General features: G+C 50.2%; 1 pseudogene; it reads right to left on the bottom strand.

The window, feature by feature from the left end:
- Positions 1-8,942: 8,942 nt before the first annotated feature.
- Positions 8,943-10,045, bottom strand: LOC147959945 (uncharacterized; annotated as a pseudogene).
- Between the last annotated feature and the right edge of the window lie 9,462 nt (positions 10,046-19,507).

Raw genomic sequence — 19,507 nt, 5'->3', positions numbered from 1 at the left:
TTCGTTTGATATTCCTTTTCTGTGAAACACTAAAATAGGCAAAAAAATAGCAATTTGCACTGGGCCTTCGGTTAATAGGTTAGTCCCAAAAATAATATAAAAGTGCATAATAAAGCCCATTAAACATCCAAAACAGATAATATAATAGCATGGAACAATCAAAAATTATAGATACGTTGGAGACGTATCAACATGACCAAGACACGTCTCAAGTCAATAACCAATAGCGGAACCTGGATGTTCATATTGGCTCCCACATATTCTACGAAGATCTTTATCGGTCAAACCGCATAACGATATATGTTGTTCCCTTTATCATCGGTATGCTACTTGCCCAAGATTCGATCGTCGGTATCTCAATACCTAGTTCAATCTCGTTACCGGCAAGTCTCTTTACTCGTTCCGTAATGTATCATCCCGTAACTAACTCATTAGTCACATTGCTTTCAAGGCTTATAGTGGTGTGCATTACCGAGAGGGCCCATAGATACCTCTCTGATACTCGGAGTGACAAATCCTAATCTCGATCTATGCCAACTCAACAAACACCATCAGAGACACTTGTAGAGCATCTTTATAGTCACCCAGTTACGTTGTGATGTTTGATAGCACACTAAGTGTTCCTCCGGTATTCTGGAGTTGCATGATCTCATAGTCATAGGAACATGTATAAGTTATGGAGAAAGTAATAGCAACAAACTAAACGATCATCGTGCTAAGCTAACGGATGGGTCAAGTCAATCACATCATTTTCTAATGATGTTATCCCGTTAATCAAATGACAACTCATGTCTATGGTTAGGAAACATAACCATCATTGATTCAACAAGCTAGTCTAGTAGAAGCATACTAGTGACATTCTGTTTGCCTATGTATTCACACATGTACTAAGTTTCCGGTTAATACAATTCTAGCATGAATAATAAACATTTATCATGATATAAGGAAATATAAATAACAACTTTATTATTGCCTCTAGGGCATATTTCCTTCACACTTGACCTCAAAACGCCCCGCTGCCGTCTTCTGTTTCTGGAGTGCACCCCACCGCGAGAGGATGACCAGCGCAAGGATGAATACTAAGCGTCCTCGAGGGCCCTCCAGAGCGCCACTGCCAGGGTGTCCCTCCTCAGTGCGTGCATGGTGTGTCTACATGGCTGCTCGACAAGCGTTCAGGCATGCCCAATAGGTAAACGTTTGTGGCCGGGGCGCCGACCGAAGCTTCGGCCGGTCGCATCCACACGCGCGCAGTCGCTAGAGATTCAGATCGCGACACGTAAGGAGTGGGCCCACACATTAACAAATCTTGTGCCTTATCTCTTTTTCTTCGTTCTCCTCAGCTGCTCGTTCATTTTCTTCTCTTTTTCTCCCACCTCGTGAAGCCGCCCATGATTCATGGCCGCGCCAGTCGCTCCCTTTCCCCTACCTTCTCCGCTCACTCCCTTTATCCTACCTCCTCCATCACCTACCTTTTCCCCATCCTTCTCCACACAAAAAGGCTCAGGGCGGCCATGAATGGTTCCCTTGAGCAAGCTGCAACCCAACAACGGTCGTGCTCAAACTGGCGACAGAAAAAGATGCAACAGGCCGACCGGGGGGGGGGGCTACCTCTGACTGTGAGTTGCAAGCAAACAGTGACGACGATTTTTGCTGCCACCGCCGTCAGATTGTGCTACAGCCGGTGACAATTTTTGCTACGTTCATCCATGGCCGAGTTGCGACCTCGTGATGGTGACAGTGATTTTTTTGTTGCAACCATCATGTTTTTTTGCTACGCCCGACGATCTTTTTTTGCTCCATTCAAGGCAGAGCTGCAACCCGTCATGGCGGGGACGATGATTTTTGCTGCAACCATCCTCGATTTTTGCTACAACCGCGTCCTAAAAAGCTACATCCAGTATGTTAAAAAGCTTCAACACCACACAGGGAAGATGGGGGCGGCCATAGCGCAACCGCAAAATGCTGCAACCGACGGCTGAAAATGCTACATCCAGCACCAAAAAGCTTCAACGGGTAAACAAGAGCTTCAACTGGCATTAGCAGCAGCTACCATCGGCGGCAACCATGTTGCGACGGTAATGACGCCGTTGTTTCTGCTACAACGGTCGAGTCGGAGGTAAGGCCGATACCGACGTTTTCTTGAGGTGTACCATGGCATTTGACATGATGATACGCGTGAAGATCTTCAAAAAAAAATCTCATGGAGGAGTTGTGGGCATGGCATGGGAGACAACAGGTCTAATTTTATCTCTATGTTTGTTGCATTTATGTGACGAACTTTGTTGTATTGTGTGCTAAACTTTATTGTTGAGTTTGATGAAAAATTTATGTCGTGGATTTGACGAACTATGTAGTAATTTGATGAACTATGTAATAATTTGTTAGTTTGTTTTGAATTCATTGAGATGCATTTGATATTTGGATATGTATGTAATAGAGATGAAGAACTAGATATGTGGCTGACGTGCGGCTGCCATATTTCAGGGTAGCTATTGGCGTGATTGTGCCATATTTGGTGCCCTGTTAGAGCATCTCCAACAGCCGCCCAACGCGCCGCGCACTAAAAACTACTTTGTCGCGCACCCATCGCCTGGTTTGGCGCGGCGGGCGGCGCTTGCTCCAGCAGCCGCGCTAAAATGCAATGCGCGCGCGTAGCTCCAGCAGCACGCTAAAATGCAGCACGCGTGACTCACCCACAAACAACAAATGCATTCCAAACACAAGAAAAAAGATCAAACACAAACAAAATAAATCAACAATAAATAGTTCAATTTCGTTATTACAACTCAAACAAATAGTTTATCGTTCAATATAACAAATAGTTCAATAATACAACAAATAGTTCACAACAATCAACATCAAACGCACAAATCATGATGCTCTTTGTCGGCCATTCCAAGCCCACCACTCCTCAATGAGATCCTTTCGAAGATCATCATGCGCCGCGGGACGTCGAATGGCATGATAGGAGGCAACAAAATGGGCCACCCTTTCATCCCTCCGTCGCACTCGCATGTGATGTCCCAAGAGCTCATACTGAGAGTAGTCTACATCTTGGCCACACTCATTCTCGATGATCATGTTGTGCATGATCACACAAGCGTGCATGATGTACCAAAGCATTTTTTGATCCCAAAATCTAGCCGGTCCTCTCACAATAGCAAATTGGGCTTGCAAAATCCCAAAAGCTCTCTCCACATCTTTTCTAGCCGCCACTTGAGCATTGTGGAAATCAAGATTTTTCTTACCTTCCGGTTTTTTCAACGGCTTCACAAATGTTTGCCACTTTGGGTAGATGCCATCCGCAAGATAGTACACATAGTTGTATGTACGGCCATTTGCTACAAACTGCACCAGTGGCAAATCACCATTTGCAATCTTATTCATCAGTGGTGACTGATTGACAACGTTGATGTCATTCAAAGATCCAGGCATTCCAAAGAAAGCATGCCAAATCCAAGTCTCTTGATCGGCCACCGCTTCAAGGATTATAGTGGAACCCTTTTTTGGCCGTGGAATTGCCCATGCCATGCCTTTGGACAATTCTTCCAACTCCAATGCATGCAATCTATTGAGCCAAGCATACCTGGGAAGCTGTGAGCTTTGTTCATCTCCAATAGCCTTGCGACATCTTCAGCATTGGGAGATCTCAAATACTCCTGGCCAAACACTTGGACAATTCCGACTGCGAAGCACTTGATGCACATGATGGCTTGGTTCTCACCCATGGCCAAGTGATCATCAACTAGATCAGCCGGGATACCGTATGCCAACATACGCAAAGCGGCTGTCACCTTCTGAAAGGTGCTATCCCCGAGCTCTCCAACGGCATTCCTCCTTTGCTGAAAAACCCGGTCATGGCTCGCTAGTTTCTCTGCAATGCGCCTGAACAACTCGGTGCTCATCCTAAACCGGCGACGAAAGTACGACTCCGGATACGTGGGATTCTCCACGAAATAGTGCCTCATCAATTTGTTATGGGCATCGATCCTACCCCTCCAAATTTTCTGTCGACCCATAACCGAACCACCATGATTTGGTTTTTTATTGATGTGCATAGCTAGGATCATTGCAAGATCCTCCTCCTCTTCCATATCAAATTCTTCTTCGGAAGAATCATACAATGAACTCATCTACAATGTTCAATACTAGGCTATTTAAAAACTACAATCAACTTGCACCAAATTCATGAAGTTTGAGCAATACATACCTTGTGGGCGTTTTGTCGAACACCTTGCAGGCGCCGAGCGGCCGGGCGCTGCTCGTCGGAGGACTCCCGCGTGCGAGAGGCGGCGGTGACTAGAGGGAGACGGAGGTAACCGCCACGGCGCGGGGATAGGCCGGGGAAGCGCCGAAATGGTCGCCGGAATAAATGGGGTGGCGCGGGCGGCGGCGGCACCGTGGCTGGATGGGGTAGGTGGAGTTGCGAGCGAGCGCTCGAGAGTCCAGCGCGCGGGAGCGGGCGCAGCAAATCAGCGGCACGCGATGGCGTTTCGGCCCATGCGCTGAACCAGATATGCCGCGCGCGCGGTTTTTCCGCCTGCGCTGGAGTACCCGGAGCGGTAGTGCGCGCAAAAAACACTGATTTTTCAGTGCGGCGCTTATATAGCGCGGCTGTTGGAGATGCTCTTATAGGGAAGCTATCAGAGATGCCACTTTGTCGTGCCAAAAAAATCACTTTTTGATGCCATAAATTTTACTTCAAAGGCTTTTCGGTGCCCTAAAATAGGGCAGTTGTTGGAGATGCTCTAAACTTGTTGTATGGACGTGATGGTTATTTTATTTATAAAGCGATAACAAGCCTATTTCGAGAGAGATAACACTAAGAGATAATTCATTGTACAACATTTTTTATTGTATTCTCTGGATTAATTACATGACAGGCTTAAGATAAGACTATCTAACCATTGTACGTGTCCTTATAAATAAAATCAATATCTTCCTTCCGTTTGAATTTTGGGTACTGAAGGAGAGAGAAATCGTAAGAAAAAGCATTCCACAGAACAATATCACAGAAAGGGCACCCAAGCAATCCGCACTAGCCTGACTTTGTATTATCGTCCATAGCTTTCCTGAATAGTATAACAAAACTTACAATGGAAGTAAGGGTAGTTGTCAGATCTCGGGTTCCGGCAAAACCCTTAAGGTTCGAACACTGGGGTGCGCACGAAGATCTCCCCCTACCAACTCACGCCCTCAACCTTGCCACGATCTCAAAGGCACGCTCGACGAACTCGCAACACAAGAGACACAAGATTTATACTGGTTCGGGTCACCGTTGTTGTGTAATACCCTACTCCAGTGTGATGTGGTGGATTGCCTCTCGGCTGAGGATGAACAATACAAGGGGGAGAATAGCCTCCTGAGGTGAGGTGTTCTTGTGCTTGGTGGGTGTGTGGATGGGTTGGATTTAGTCCAGGATGAGATGGCTGAGGGTTCATCCCGTCCCCTCCTACTATGGTGGCTAATCCTATTTATAGAGGCCCTGATCCTCTCCCCGAATATTGAGCGGGAAGGGAGCCAACAAATGCCAATTTGAAAGGGGACAGTTAGTACAAGTTATCCTGACAAAAGCAGTCTTCGCCTGCCAAAGGCTTTGGTGGTGACGCCGCCTTGGGCTCCACGGTGACCTCCATCTTGTTGTCCTGCTGGTCTTGGTTTCGTTGCACCGATATGGAAACCTTTGCTTGACACCTCGGTACTCCTCGCCCGTGCTTGCCTCCTTAGCACCAAAGAGGAAATAAGGACAATGTGCATGCTGGCGCCTGCCTGGCACCCGCCTGGTCTCGATCGTCATGGCTCATGTCATTGGAACCTCGCGAGGTTTGCCTTGCCTTGATCTCTCCGCCCCTCGTGAGCCAGCCTGGTGAGGCCGCTCCCTAGGAGGTCTTGTGTCGTCCACCTCGCGAGGCTTGGCCCCTCACGAGGGTCTTGAATGCTTGTTGGTGAATATGGGTCGTGCGGGCTCGCTCGCAGAGCCACACTATGGGCCGCAGGCAGGCAAGTCTGGGGACCCCCGTTCCCAGAACGCCGACAGTAGCCCTCGGGCCCAAGGCGCGCTCGGGCTTGGCTTCGAGGCGAAGCCAAAGGGCAAGTGCGGAGCGCCGCGGGCCCCAATAGCCTGCGGCCTTGGTCGACGCGTGGCGACTGATTGGACATGGGCGTCTCCGCTTCCCCACGTTGCCTCGGTAACTACCTAACTTGACGAGTCCCTGCTGCATGCAAGGAAAAACCATCATTACCTGTGATCGTGGGAGGCGTTGGTTGGCCTTCTTCCGCTATAAATGGGGAGGGGGGCAGAGCCCCCGTCGCCCATCTCTTCCCATTCCTCTCACTTCTCCCCCTTTGCTCCATCGCCAGTAGCGATACCAATGGCGCCGATCCAAAGATTTTCTGCCGCGGAGAAAGGAAAGACTCCCCGCGACGAGCCAGGGCCGCTCCCGCCGGTTCACCGTCGTGATGTGGTGGTGATGCAGGAGGTGACAAGGCCTTGGTACGAGCGGCCTCCTCCTGGGTATCCGTTGCCCCTGTACGGCCATGCCGAGGGCTCAGGAGGAAGAGGCGGCGAGCGGCGCCGCACGCGCCGCGGCCATGGTCGCCGTACCGCGGTGGCGCACGTCGTTGCCCTTGGAGTCCACGGCACGGACTCCTCGCGCGAACTTGTGCTGTGGGCGATGATGCCTTCGAGCACTTGGATTCGCTTCCCCTCCTTCTTCTCTGCCGAGATGCCGCCAAGGGGGCCCTCGAGCTTTGGCTGCAGCACGCCGACTGCGACGCGCCGGCGACTGGGGCTGAAGTTGAGGCCGTCCCCTCGGGCAAGATCTTCATGACCTGAGGCTGGGGTGAGCTCACTCGAGTGTGCCATGCAGAGGGCGCCCTCGTGATCCACTTCGAGTACGATGGCGCCTCCACGCTGTCCTTCAAGGTCTTCGATGCAGAAGGCCGACGTCTTGAGTGCTGCTCCAGGGTCGTCAGGACGGCGTCGCATCAGGGGCAGGGCATGCCGTCCACGTCGCTAGCGGCTCCTCTGGAAGTAGCAGCGACACTTGGGAGTCCAACAATTCTCCTGAGCTCTACGAGACTCTGGAGACGAGCGACGACAGCTACGTGCCCCCAAGCTCTCGCCGAGCCCAGAGTAGGGTTGTAGCATCCAGCCGCCGCCGCCGCTGATCTAGGTGGTGTTGGCGCCAGCTTCCCGTGGCCCACTATTGATGATGGCGTCAGCCACTAGGGCGCGTGTAGATAGGGCTCCTAGAAGTTCTTTCCTTTTGTTCCCTGCGAGGAATCGAGAAGTACCCCATGGGGGCATGTAAAGGGTCTGCAATGTCCTTTGTTGATATTATCCTTATTATGAAGTTGTGCGTGAGTGTGCTCCGTTTCTGCTTGGTTTCCCCTTTCCAACCTCGCAACGGCTTGATGCTCTACACCGACAGGTCCCGGTCCCCAGGCAGGCTTCAACCGTCGCTGGTATGCCAGGTCGTGATGTCGTGGTCAAGGCCAGGAGGCGAGCGGCCCGAGGTCCAGTAAGAGCCCCTGAGACGCGATGCTTAGGAGGTCCCCTTTGGCGTGCAAGCGACCGCCGAGAGTTAAGAAAGGGAGACTACGTTGCCGCAGCGGGGCAACACAAATGAGAACTCTATGCCGTAGCGGTTGGTTGGCCCGAGCGTGAAACTTATCTTGGCAATCCAGGGTTGGTCCTTCGCGAGATGCCAGGCTCGTGCGTAGGCGGTCGTATCTTAGCCAGGTTAGGCCCGTACGAGCCTCCTCCTCTTCCCACGCTCTCCTTCGTGCTCTACGTCCTCAGGTCCCGGCCCTCGAGCGAGCTCAGCCGCCGGTGGTATATCAGGTCGCGATGCCGTGGTCAAGGCCAGGGGTGAGGGCTGGAGAGCCAGTAAGAGCTCCTGAGTCGCGATGCTCAGGAGCCCCCCTTTTAACGCGCAAGCAGATTACATGGGAGAAGAGGGAGCCCACGGTGCCGCCTGCTGAGGTCCTTACGAGGTTCCTGCAAGTCAGCACGAGGGAGGGCGCAGGTTGCCATTATGATAGCCGGGCGGCCACTGATTGCTTCGCTAGACAATGGAGGCACTGAGGGCATGGTGAGGTGGCGCGTGCAGCCAGAGCTCGGTCGCTCAGATTTGTCGATGTTGCAAGGACAGACCCAAGCACAAACGTCGTGCCAGAGTGAGCAGCTCCCGTGGTAGGTGACAATCAAGCAGGTGATAGCCATAGATAGGTTAAGCATGGAAAGCAAACATGCCACTGGGTCAGGCCCGAGCGGCTTGGGGATGATGTAGCCCGACGGCACTCGCAGCTAAATAAACTTGGAAAATGTCACCTGATTCTATTGATGAAGGAATTCTGGGGTAGCTGAAGGTGCGCGGCGAAGGGGTTGCTCCTCACGAGCCACCAGGGCCCTGAGCCTCGGGAGGCTCTGGGGGTCCAGGCGGTTCCTTGAGGACCGTCGCCATCTCCACCAGGACTGCCTGATGCCTGGCCTCCTGAGCCGCCAGGACGCGCCGCAAGTTGCGTTGGTAGGCGGACGCCATGCTTGGCATGCCAAATGGCATGCGAATGTAGCTGTGCGGTGGACCCTCGCAGCGTCCAGCACGCGAAGGCCAGAAGCGCTCCTGAGATGCGGCCCAGTTGAGCCCTGGGATGTCGATGCAGACGCGCAGCTCATCACCCTTGCCGGGGTGGGGAGCAGCGCCGGGTGGGCGGCGGTCGCCGCGAATTGCTCTTGCCTCCTGAAGCTCCTGAGTGGCTTCGTGGATGAACTCCTGAGCGCCAGGTGCTCTTCGCCTGGTGCCCTCCTGAGGGAAACGTGTCGCGAAGCACGCCTCCATGTGGTGCCCGAGCGCCTTCCTCGTAATGTTGGCAAGGTATGAGGCCCTCTAGAAGAGATCCCCCGAGCCCTGCCCGAGGAAGGCGTTGGACGCGCCTTCCTATGCAACAGAGGGAGGCACCCCAGGTGTGGGCGCTGATCCTAACGTGGCGCCACTTGCGGCGCCGTTCTCCTGAGGCCCAGCACGGAGTAACTGCTTCTTCTTCTTGGGGATGGCCTCAGGAGGATACTCGCCCTTGCTGTCGGGGTCGTCGATTGCTGCAGCTTGGAAGGCACGCTCGAGGGAGCACACCGCGTCTCTTTCTTCGCAGGGGACTGTGATGATTCCGCCGCTTCCTGGCATCTTGAGGACGTTGCACCCGTGGTGGGTCACCGCCATGAACTTACTCAGGGCTGGATACCCGAGGATGGCATTGTACGGCGGACGGATGTGGGTGACGTCGAAGTCGATGAGCTCGGTGTGGTAGTTGTCACGCTGTCCGAAGGTGACTGGGAGGCGGACCTGCCCTATCGGGGTGGTGGAGCCGTCGGTCACTCCTGAGAAAGGCTTGGTAGGCTGAAGTTGATCGTAGGGCACTTGAAGGTTGTTGAACATCTCGACGAACATGACGTTAAGCCCTGCGCCACCGTCGATGAGAGTCTTGGTGACTTGCACGTTGCTGATGACGGGTGAACAGAGCATCGGGAGAGCGCCGGCGATGGCCGCGCACTTGAGCTGGTCTGCTGAGCTGAAGGTAATAGCGCACTTGGACCACCTGAGCGGGCGAGTAGCCTCGAGCTTGGGGAGGAATGCGTTCACCTCGCGAGAAAACTTCTTGAAGATGCGTTGTGAGGCTGGGGCTTGAGCTCCGCCCAAGATGCAGGCGATAGCACGCGGCTCCTGGAAGCCCCCAGCCCCCTCGTCTTGGTGGTGGCCGTCGTTCCTTCTTGGTGGTGGCGGCAGTGGAGGAAGCCCAGCATTGCCCTGAGGACGGTCCTCGCGAGGCTAATCCCTCCAGGCACCCTCGCGAGGCTGATCCTGCCAGCGGTCCTCATGAGGCCGGTCGCTTCACTCCTGGCGTGGGCCCCAGTCATCCCAGCGTCCTCCGCCGCGTCCTCCTCCTCGTCCGTAGCCTCGGTTGTTGTGCTCGGGGCGTCGACCGAAGCGTCCGTCGCGCATGGCTCTGAGCTCTTGACAATCGTTGGTGTTGTGGTTGTGTACATTGTGGAAGGCGCAGAACGGTCGGCTGCTCTTGGATGACTCAGGCTGGTCCCTGCCGCGCTTCGTGTCCGGCTCTGCCGCGAGTACGGCCGCTCCCTTGCGCTTCACGTCCTTGGCCTTGACTTTCTTCTCCTCCAGGTCGGCAGCCAGGAGCTCGAGAAGGGAAAGGCGCCCTTCCTCAGCCCTCGCGCACTTGGTCGCCAGGTTGAACAGCTCTAGGGATGTGCACAGCTCCTCGTGGATGGTGAGCTCCTCCTTCATCTTGACGTCGCGGACGTCATCGGAGAACGCAGGGACGATGGCCTCGTCCGTCATCTTGGGGATCTTGAGACAAACGTTGTTGAAGCGCTGGATGTACTTCTGGAGGGTCTCCCCTGGTTGCTGCTTGACGTGGCGCATGTCACCCACAGTCGGGGGGTGGTCGCGAGTGCCTTGGAAGTTGGTGACGAAGCGGTCGCGCATCTCGTTCCAGAAGGAGATCAGGCCTGGAGGCAGGTTCAGGAGCCAGGAGTGGGCACCATCCTTGAGAGCCATGGGGAACCATTTCACCATGACTTTCTCGTTGCCGTTGGCCGCCTCGACGCTCAGCTCGTAGAGCTGCAGGAACTCCGCAGGGTCTGGGGTGTCGTCGTAGCGCGGAGGCAAGTCTGGCTTGAACTTGCTTGGCCAGGCAACGCTACGCAGCTCAGGGGTGAAGGCGCGGCAGCCCGCCGTGGCCACCGCGGGTCGTCGTGGAGGCAGAGCTTGGTCGTGGTGCCCCTGCGTCGCTGCGACACCCGGCGCATGGCCCTGTCACAGCAAGCAATCCTGGCGTAGTGGAGTTGGGAGTGGTGGAGCGTTTCCTTGTGGACGGGGAATCTCTTGGCAGCTTCTTTCTTCGTGCGATGGCATGTGGCGCGGTGGGCCGCGCCGCTGGGCCGCGCATCTTCGAGTGAGGATGCCGTCTTGACGCGAGGGAGGCTGAGGTGCTCCCTGAGTCGCATGCCTCGGTGCAAGGGTGCCATCTTGTTGCAGAGGGGGCGGAGGAGCTCCGTGAGCCACGCCGCCCGCAGCTGGGGGCGAGCGAGGCAGCGAGAGGGACGGTGCAGGAGAGCCTCCCGCGGCGCTGACGAGCTCGGCGATGCGGTCCAGCCAGTCCTCGTAGAGGTCGTTGACTGGACGGTAGCGCAGGAGCTCGTGTGCCATGAGCAGTGCGGCCTGTGCATCCATGAGTGTGCGGCGAGTGTGAGATGACGAGCCGGCCGGAGTCAGCGATGGGGTGGCGGTGTGGCCGTCACGGCGCACGGAGGGATGCAGCGAAGAGGCTGGCTGCTCGTTTGCCGCTGGACCGGTGACGGCGTTGGCGGCGGGTGACGGAGAACGACGGGGAGGCCCGCCTACTGGGGCCGTCTGAGCGACACGGGCGACGAGAGCGGCCCGGCGCTTCGCGCGAGCCCGGCGAGCGTCGGCCATGAGCTTGGTGGGGTGACGAAGCGTGGGTCGACGAAGAAGAAGGCTTCGGCGCACCCCTACCTGGCGCGCCAAATGTCGGATCTCGGGCTCCGGCAAAACCCTTATGGTTCGAACACTGGGGTGCGCACGAAGATCTCCCCCTACCAACTCACGCCCTCAACCTCGCCGCGATCTCGAAGGCATGCTTGACGAACTCACAACACAAGAGACACAAGATTTATACTGGTTCGGGCCACCATTGTGGTGTAATACCCTACTCCAATGTGATGCGGTGGATTGCCTCTCGGACTAAGGATGAACAGTACAAGGGGAGAACAGCCTCCTAAGGTGAGGTGTTCTTGTGCTTGGTGGGTGTGTGTATGGGTTGGATCTAGTCCAAGATGAGATGGCCGAGGGTTCGTCTTGTCCCCTCCTACCGTGGTGGCTAATCCTATTTATAGAGGCCCTGATCCTCTCCTCAAATATTGAGCGGTAAGGGAGCCAACAACGGCCAATTTGAAAGGGGACAGCTAGTACAAGTTATCCTGACAAAAGCAGTCTTCGCCTGCCAAAGGCTCTGGTGGTGACGCTGTCTTGGGCTCCACGGTGACCTCCTTCTTGCTGTCCTGCTGGTCTTGGTCTCGTTGCACCGATATGTAAACATTTGCTTGACGCCTCAGTACTCCTTGCATGCGCTTGCCTCCTTAGCATCAAAGAGGAAATAAGGACACCGTGCACGCTGGCGCACGCCTGGCACCTGCCTGGCCTCGATCGTCATGGCTCACGTCATTGAAACTCGCGAGGTTTGCCTTGCTTTGATCTCTTCGCCCCTCGCGAGCCAGCCTGATGAGGCCGCTCCTGAGGAGGTCTTATAACATCCGTCTCACGAGGCTTGACCCCTCGCGAGGGTCTTGAATGCTTGTTGATGAAGATGGGCCGTACGGGCCCACTCGTAGAGCCACGCCATAGGTCGCAGACAAACAAGTCTGGAGACCCCGTTCGCAGAACGCCGACGGTAGTGTGGTGATTAGAGAACAGAAATTAAGAAAAGTTATGTCATGTGACGAGCATGTGCCTGCATGTATGTGCCATGTTTAGCAAGTAATCAAACCTGTGAAAGTTCAGTAATTAGAAACGGAGAAGAAAACAATGGTTGGTAGAGTGATCTCGATGTTCATCTAGTTGCTTTAGAAAAAAAAACATGAGGGGTGCACTTAGTCCAGTTTCAAAAGTTGAAATGACTCCTTCACGTTCACTTTTGAGTACTAAATACAAAGAAAAATGCTAAAAGGTTGTGTCTCATTGTAAATCCTTCAATGCTTTGTCAATGCTATCGATTAATAAAACTTGCTAAAAGGTTGCTAGAAATAGGATTAAGCCGCACATCCCAGACATTTGCAAGATCTTGTGGCTGCATCCACGCGGCCCGTTATGATCGGCAGTTCTATAACGCAACTTTGCTCGGACGAGTAGGAGGCGTGTAACATACACCGGCACCACCATTGCCCACGCGACCACACCCTTATTTAAGGTGGCAACGTGTTCTATTACCTATGTTCTTCTAGATATTTATTCTATTATATTAGGTTAGTCGTAATTGTAGTATCATAGTTAGTATTATGCATGTCAACTAGGCAATTTTGATAAGGTGTCATGGTCTTAAATGAAGAAAGTGATGATGATGTATTATATCATGATATCTTATCATAGTAAATGCTATGCTACTTTGTGTCATGCATGACAATAAATAAAATACTACATGATACTAATATATGATACTATGCATTAGGGTGGTAGTATCATACAATAATATCATATGCATGATACTACTATATGATACTCCCCATTATAACCAGTCTTAGGGAAAAAAGATGTGCTAATTTTAATCTCCACCAGAAGGAATGTATTGTCGAGCTCCATAAACAATAGCTTTAATGTATTGTCCATCTAACTACTCCCTTTATCTCAGTTTACAAGTCTTGAACGTGTACGTAGGTCGTTAATTTGACCAACTTAATAAGAGGCATACATTACGAAAAATATATCATTACAAACTTCAAATATTCTATTTTTATGATATATTTTTTATGTTAAACAATTTATTTTATATAAGTTACATGGATGACCTAGATACACGTGCAAGCCTTGTAAACTGAGATGGAGTGAGTAGCAATTTTAGTCTCCATGCATAGTCGCTTAAAAACCCCGAAGATACGGAGCGACTGAGCCCAAACGCACTCCCCCCCCCCCTACCGTGGTGGCTAATCCTATTTATAGAGGCCCTGATCCTCTCCTCAAATATTGAGCGGTAAGGGAGCCAACAACGGCCAATTTGAAAGGGGACAGCTAGTACAAGTTATCCTGACAAAAGCAGTCTTCGCCTGCCAAAGGCTCTGGTGGTGACGCTGTCTTGGGCTCCACGGTGACCTCCTTCTTGCTGTCCTGCTGGTCTTGGTCTCGTTGCACCGATATGTAAACATTTTCTTGACGCCTCGGTACTCCTTGCATGCGCTTGCCTCCTTAGCATCAAAGAGGAAATAAGGACACCGTGCACGCCGGCGCACGCCTGGCACCTGCCTGGCCTCGATCGTCATGGCTCACGTCATTGAAACTCGCGAGGTTTGCCTTGCTTTGATCTCTTCGCCCCTCGCGAGCCAGCCTGATGAGGCCGCTCCTGAGGAGGTCTTGTGACATCCGTCTCACGAGGCTTGACCCCTCGCGAGGGTCTTGAATGCTTGTTGATGAAGATGGGCCGTACGGGCCCACTCGTAGAGCCACGCCATAGGTCGCAGATAAACAAGTCTGGAGACCCCGTTCGCAGAACGCCGACGGTAGTGTGGTGATTAGAGAACAGAAATTAAGAAAAGTTATGTCATGTGACGAGCATGTGCCTGCATGTATGTGCCATGTTTAGCAAGTAATCAAACCTGTGAAAGTTCAGTAATTAGAAACGGAGAAGAAAACAATGGTCGGTAGAGTGATCTCGATGTTCATCTAGTTGCTTTAGAAAAAAAAACATGAGGGGTGCACTTAGTCCAGTTTCAAAAGTTGAAATGACTCCTTCACGTTCACTTTTGAGTACTAAATACAAAGAAAAATGCTAAAAGGTTGTGTCTCATTGTAAATCCTTCAATGCTTTGTCAATGCTATCGATTAATAAAACTTGCTAAAAGGTTGCTAGAAATAGGATTAAGCCGCACATCTCAGACATTTGCAAGATCTTGTGGCTGCATCCACGCGGTCCGTTATGATCGGCAGTTCTATAATGCAACTTTGCTCGGACGAGTAGGAGGCGTGTAACATACACCGGCACCACCATTGCCCATGCGACCACACCCTTATTTAAGGTGGCAACGTGTTCTGTTACCTATGTTCTTCTAGATATTTATTCTATTATATTAGGTTAGTCGTAATTGTAGTATCATAGTTAGTATTATGCATGTCAACTAGGCAATTTTGATAAGGTGTCATGGTCTTAAATGAAGAAAGTGATGATGATGTATCATATCATGATATCTTATCATAGTAAATGCTATGCTACTTTGTGTCATGCATGACAATAAATAAAATACTACATGATACTAATATATGATACTATGCATTAGGGTGGTAGTATCATACAATAATATCATATGCATGATATTACTATATGATACTCCCCATTATAACCAGTCTTAGGGAAAAAAGATGTGCTAATTTTAATCTCCACCAGAAGGAATGTATTGTCGAGCTCCATAAACAATAGCTTTAATGTATTGTCCATCTAACTACTCCCTTTATCTCAGTTTACAAGTCTTGAACGTGTACGTAGGTCGTTAATTTGACCAACTTAATAAGAGGCATACATTACGAAAAATATATCATTACAAACTTCAAATATTCTATTTTTATGATATATTTTTTATGTTAAACAATTTATTTTATATAAGTTACATGGATGACCTAGATACATGTGCAAGCCGTGTAAACTGAGATGGAGTGAGTAGCAATTTTAGTCTCCACGCATAGTCGCTTAAAAACCCCGAAGATACGGAGCGGCTGAGCCCAAACGCACTCTCCCCCCCCCCCCCCCCCCACACACACAAAACTGAACCTAGTCTAACCCAACGGTTGATTTGTTGATGTATAGTGTGCTACCAATACGTGTGGTTTTTTCTGCAAGAATGAAAAACCCAATGGCAAATGGGAAGAGGTTTTTCTTATCTCCGCACTGGGGATGGGTACGGGGATGGCGAGGACTGAGATGGGACTAGAATATCCGCTTGAGTATATATTTCTCATTAACTGACTATATCGGTTGGACGCCGAAAACGCTTCGACTAAATACATCTTAGTTGTGTGCCTTATCATCATGCCCAATCACGTGATGGGTGGGTCCCACCATATAAAATGGGTTAGAATGCTTATAAACAAAATTGGGGTTCAGTTTCACTAAATGAGGGTAATCTGACCTCCTATAAATGGTGTAATTCCGTAATACAGTACTTAGGAGTTAAATTTCACAAATTTTGACCAAATTTATTACATGGAAATAAGTAATAAATATCTACAATACCAAATATATGCCATATGAAATTATATTTTATGATGAATCTATTGGTGCCGATTTGGTTTTCTAGATGTTGATAAAATTTACTACATACTTGGTTAAAGATTAGGAAATTTGACTCAAAAAATAGTTAATACACGCTATATTTAGAGATAGAGGAAATAGAAGATAAAAGCGAACTCACTCTTATATTTTTTAAAATTTTAAAGTAACTCATAATTTTTTATTTAGAAAATGAGGTTGAAACTCTAGTCTCTGCATCAAAAGATGCACACAAACATCTTTATTAAATTATTATACAAATATCTAACAAAAACATACATCAAACAATCTGAAGCCACCACTCCACACCACAAACTAAACAATGTGAGATGCTACTACAATGCCCCACCATCCAAAACTAGGGTCATCATTGAGCCACCCGCATGGCGTATCAGGAGCACACATCCGGTCCAGCAGATCCTAAGCGTGCACCATCACACACTTCAGAAGCTGCCACCACCATCGAACAGTCGACCCATCTTCAGGGTAGAGATCTGCATTATCCTTGCCAGGCCAGTCGTCGACGCCGCCACGACGCCAAACAGCGCCACCACCCCGTGCTCGTCCATCAAGATGAATCCGCATCCAAGACTATGTTTGAAGGAAATATGCCTTAGAGGCAATAATTAAGTTGTTATTTTATATTTCCTTATTCATGATAAAGGTTTATTATTCATGTTAGAATTGTATTGATCGGAAACTTAAATACACGTGTGAATACATAAACGAATATTGTGTCCCTAGTAAGCCTCTACTAGACTAGCTCGTTGATCAAAGATGGTTAAGGTTTCCTAACCATAGACATGTGTTGTCATTTGATAAGGGGATCACATCATTAGGAGAATGATGTGACGGACAAGATTCATCCGTTAGCTTATGATCGTTCAGTTTATTGCTATTGCTTTCTTAATGTAAAATACATATTTCTTCTACTATGAGATTATGCAACTCCCGAATACCAGAGGAATACCTTGTGCTACGAAATGTCACAATGTAACTGGGTGATCATAAAGATGCTCTGCAGGTATCTCCGAAGGTGTTTGTTGAGTTGGCATAGATTGAGATTAGGATTTTGTCACTCCGAGTTTCAGAGAGGTATCTCTGGGCCCTCTCGGTAATACACATCAGAAGAAGCCTTGCAAGCAAAGTGACTAAGGAGTTAGTTGCAAGATGATGTATTACGTAACGAGTAAAGAGACTTGCCGGTAAAGAGATTGAACTAGGTATGAAGATACCGACGATAGAATCTCAGACAAGTAACATACCGATGGACAAAGGGAATTACGTATGTTGTCATAAGGTTCGACCGATAAAGATATTCGTAGAATATGTAGGAGCCAATATGGGCATCCAGGTTCTGCTATTGGTTATTGACCGGAGAGGTGTCTCGGTCATGTCTACATAGTTCTCGAACCTGTAGGGTCCGCACGCTTAACGTTCGTTGACGATATAGTGTTATATGAGTTATATGATTTGGTGACCGAATGTTGTTCGGAGTCCTGGATGAGATCATGGACATGACGAGGAGCTCTAGAATGGTCCGGAGGTAAAGATTGATATATAGGACGATGATATTCGAACACTGGAAGAGTTTCAGAGTGCACCGAGTAGTCATTGGATCGCCGGAAGGGGTTTCGGGCACCCCCGGGAGGTATATGGGCCATATGGGCCAAAAGAGGGGAGCACACCAGCCCACAAGGGGCTGGCACCCCCCCTATGGCAGTCGGTCTGTGGGAGAAAGGAAGGAGGGGGATTCACCCCCCCTTCCTTCCCTCTCCCCCCTTTCCTTTCCCTCTCGGGCAAATATGGTAAGGGGGGCGGCTAGGGAAGGAACCCAAGGAGGATTCGGCCTCCTTGGGTGCCTCCTTGGCTGCTCCTTCTCCCCCACCTATATATATGTGGGAGGGGCGCCACACATAACCCACGACAATCTCTTAGCTGTGTGCATCGCCCCTCTTCACAGTTTCGTCCCTCGGCCATATTTTCGTAGTGCTTAGGCGAAGCCCTGCGAAGATAGCATCACCACCATCGACACCACGCCGTCGTGCTGCCGGACTCATCCACTACTTCGCTGTCTTGCTGGATCAAGAAAGCGAGGACGTCACCGAGCTGAACGTGTGCTAAACGCGGAGGTGCCGTACGCTCGGTACTCGGTCAGTTGGACCGTGAAGAAGTTTGACTACATCAACCACGTTACTAAACGCTTCCGCTTATGGTCTATGAAGGTACGTAGACACACTCTCCTCCCTCGTTGCTATGCATCTCCATGGATATATCTCGCGTGTGCGTAGAATTTTTTTTGTTTTCCATGCAACGTTTGGCATACCGCCGAGACCCACCGTTATCGACGTGGTATACACGACGCCGCTCCACCTCTCGACCCCTCTAGCGACTGCTCCAAAATGATGACCCTAGAAGGGAGAACCGCGCCAAACATCGTCATCGTGTGATATGAGAAACCAAGATCCGGGGTTTTCTCCGAAGTAGCCCGAGCGAGGACATAAGACTTGCAATGACGATGCCTCCTCCGTCGGGCTGGGCTTTGCCTGCCGGCCTTCTGGTGGCGGTGGGAGATTGAAGGGGAGGAGGAGTGTGGGCGGCGGCTAGGGTTCTCCCCAGCCGCCCCCTCCAAGTAACTCAACATGGATGTATGCCTTTCTACGGAGCGATATATAGTGACTAGTGGACCCGTTGCGCCAAATGGCGCATAGGCACGCTAAAGGTGTGTCCACAATGAAAATATGTGCATTTTTCAGCGATCTTTTGTTGAGCTAGCATGCACATTAAGAATTTAGATCCCCATGTATACAAACAAATACATACCAGTTAAGGAGACTATTTTTGTGGCACTTAACTGGCACATAATCCCATTTAAAACCATGTGCTCGTTGAGAATATTTTCATTTTTTCCAGTAACATTGTGTTTGAGCAAGTAAAACGGTAAGAACTTAGCCTTTTGTGTAGAAGTTCAATTGATTGCAGAGAGTTAAGCTCCAATAAAAGGCAACATGGTAACAACAAAGTATTGTATCATGTGCAACAGTAGCCAAAGTTAGTTAGCCAATAAATGGTTTGAAGGGAAGCAAACATTTCAGAGTCGTTTATCCCACATCTCATTCTCCTAGAAAATGAGGCCAAGCGGCCATCAATGAAAATATAATTGTTTTGATACAAAAACTGTAAAAGATATGAGTAATCATCAAAGAAACAACATTTCAATTAGTAGTTTTTTTTAACCATACAGGAGAGTTGCATGTAAACTTTATAGAAGAAGGCCAACGGCAAGAAAAGACATGTTATCAGACTCATCCTGCTCTCGCTTCTGGTCATCAGTCCGGGGAATCAACTTCTGATCACCGCCTTCAACAACAACGATGACAACATGCCCCTTCTTCTTTATCCTTTCATACAGGAACTCAAACAGGCCTCCCTCCCCTCCAAT

The sequence above is a fragment of the Triticum urartu genome, chromosome 7A (genome assembly GCF_056163025.1).
Source record: "Triticum urartu cultivar PI428250 chromosome 7A, HENAU_Tu73, whole genome shotgun sequence".
In the NCBI taxonomy this organism is placed as follows: Eukaryota; Viridiplantae; Streptophyta; class Magnoliopsida; order Poales; family Poaceae; genus Triticum; species Triticum urartu.
Note: the sequence above shows the minus strand (reverse complement) of the source record. Positions and strands in the feature narration are given on the sequence as shown.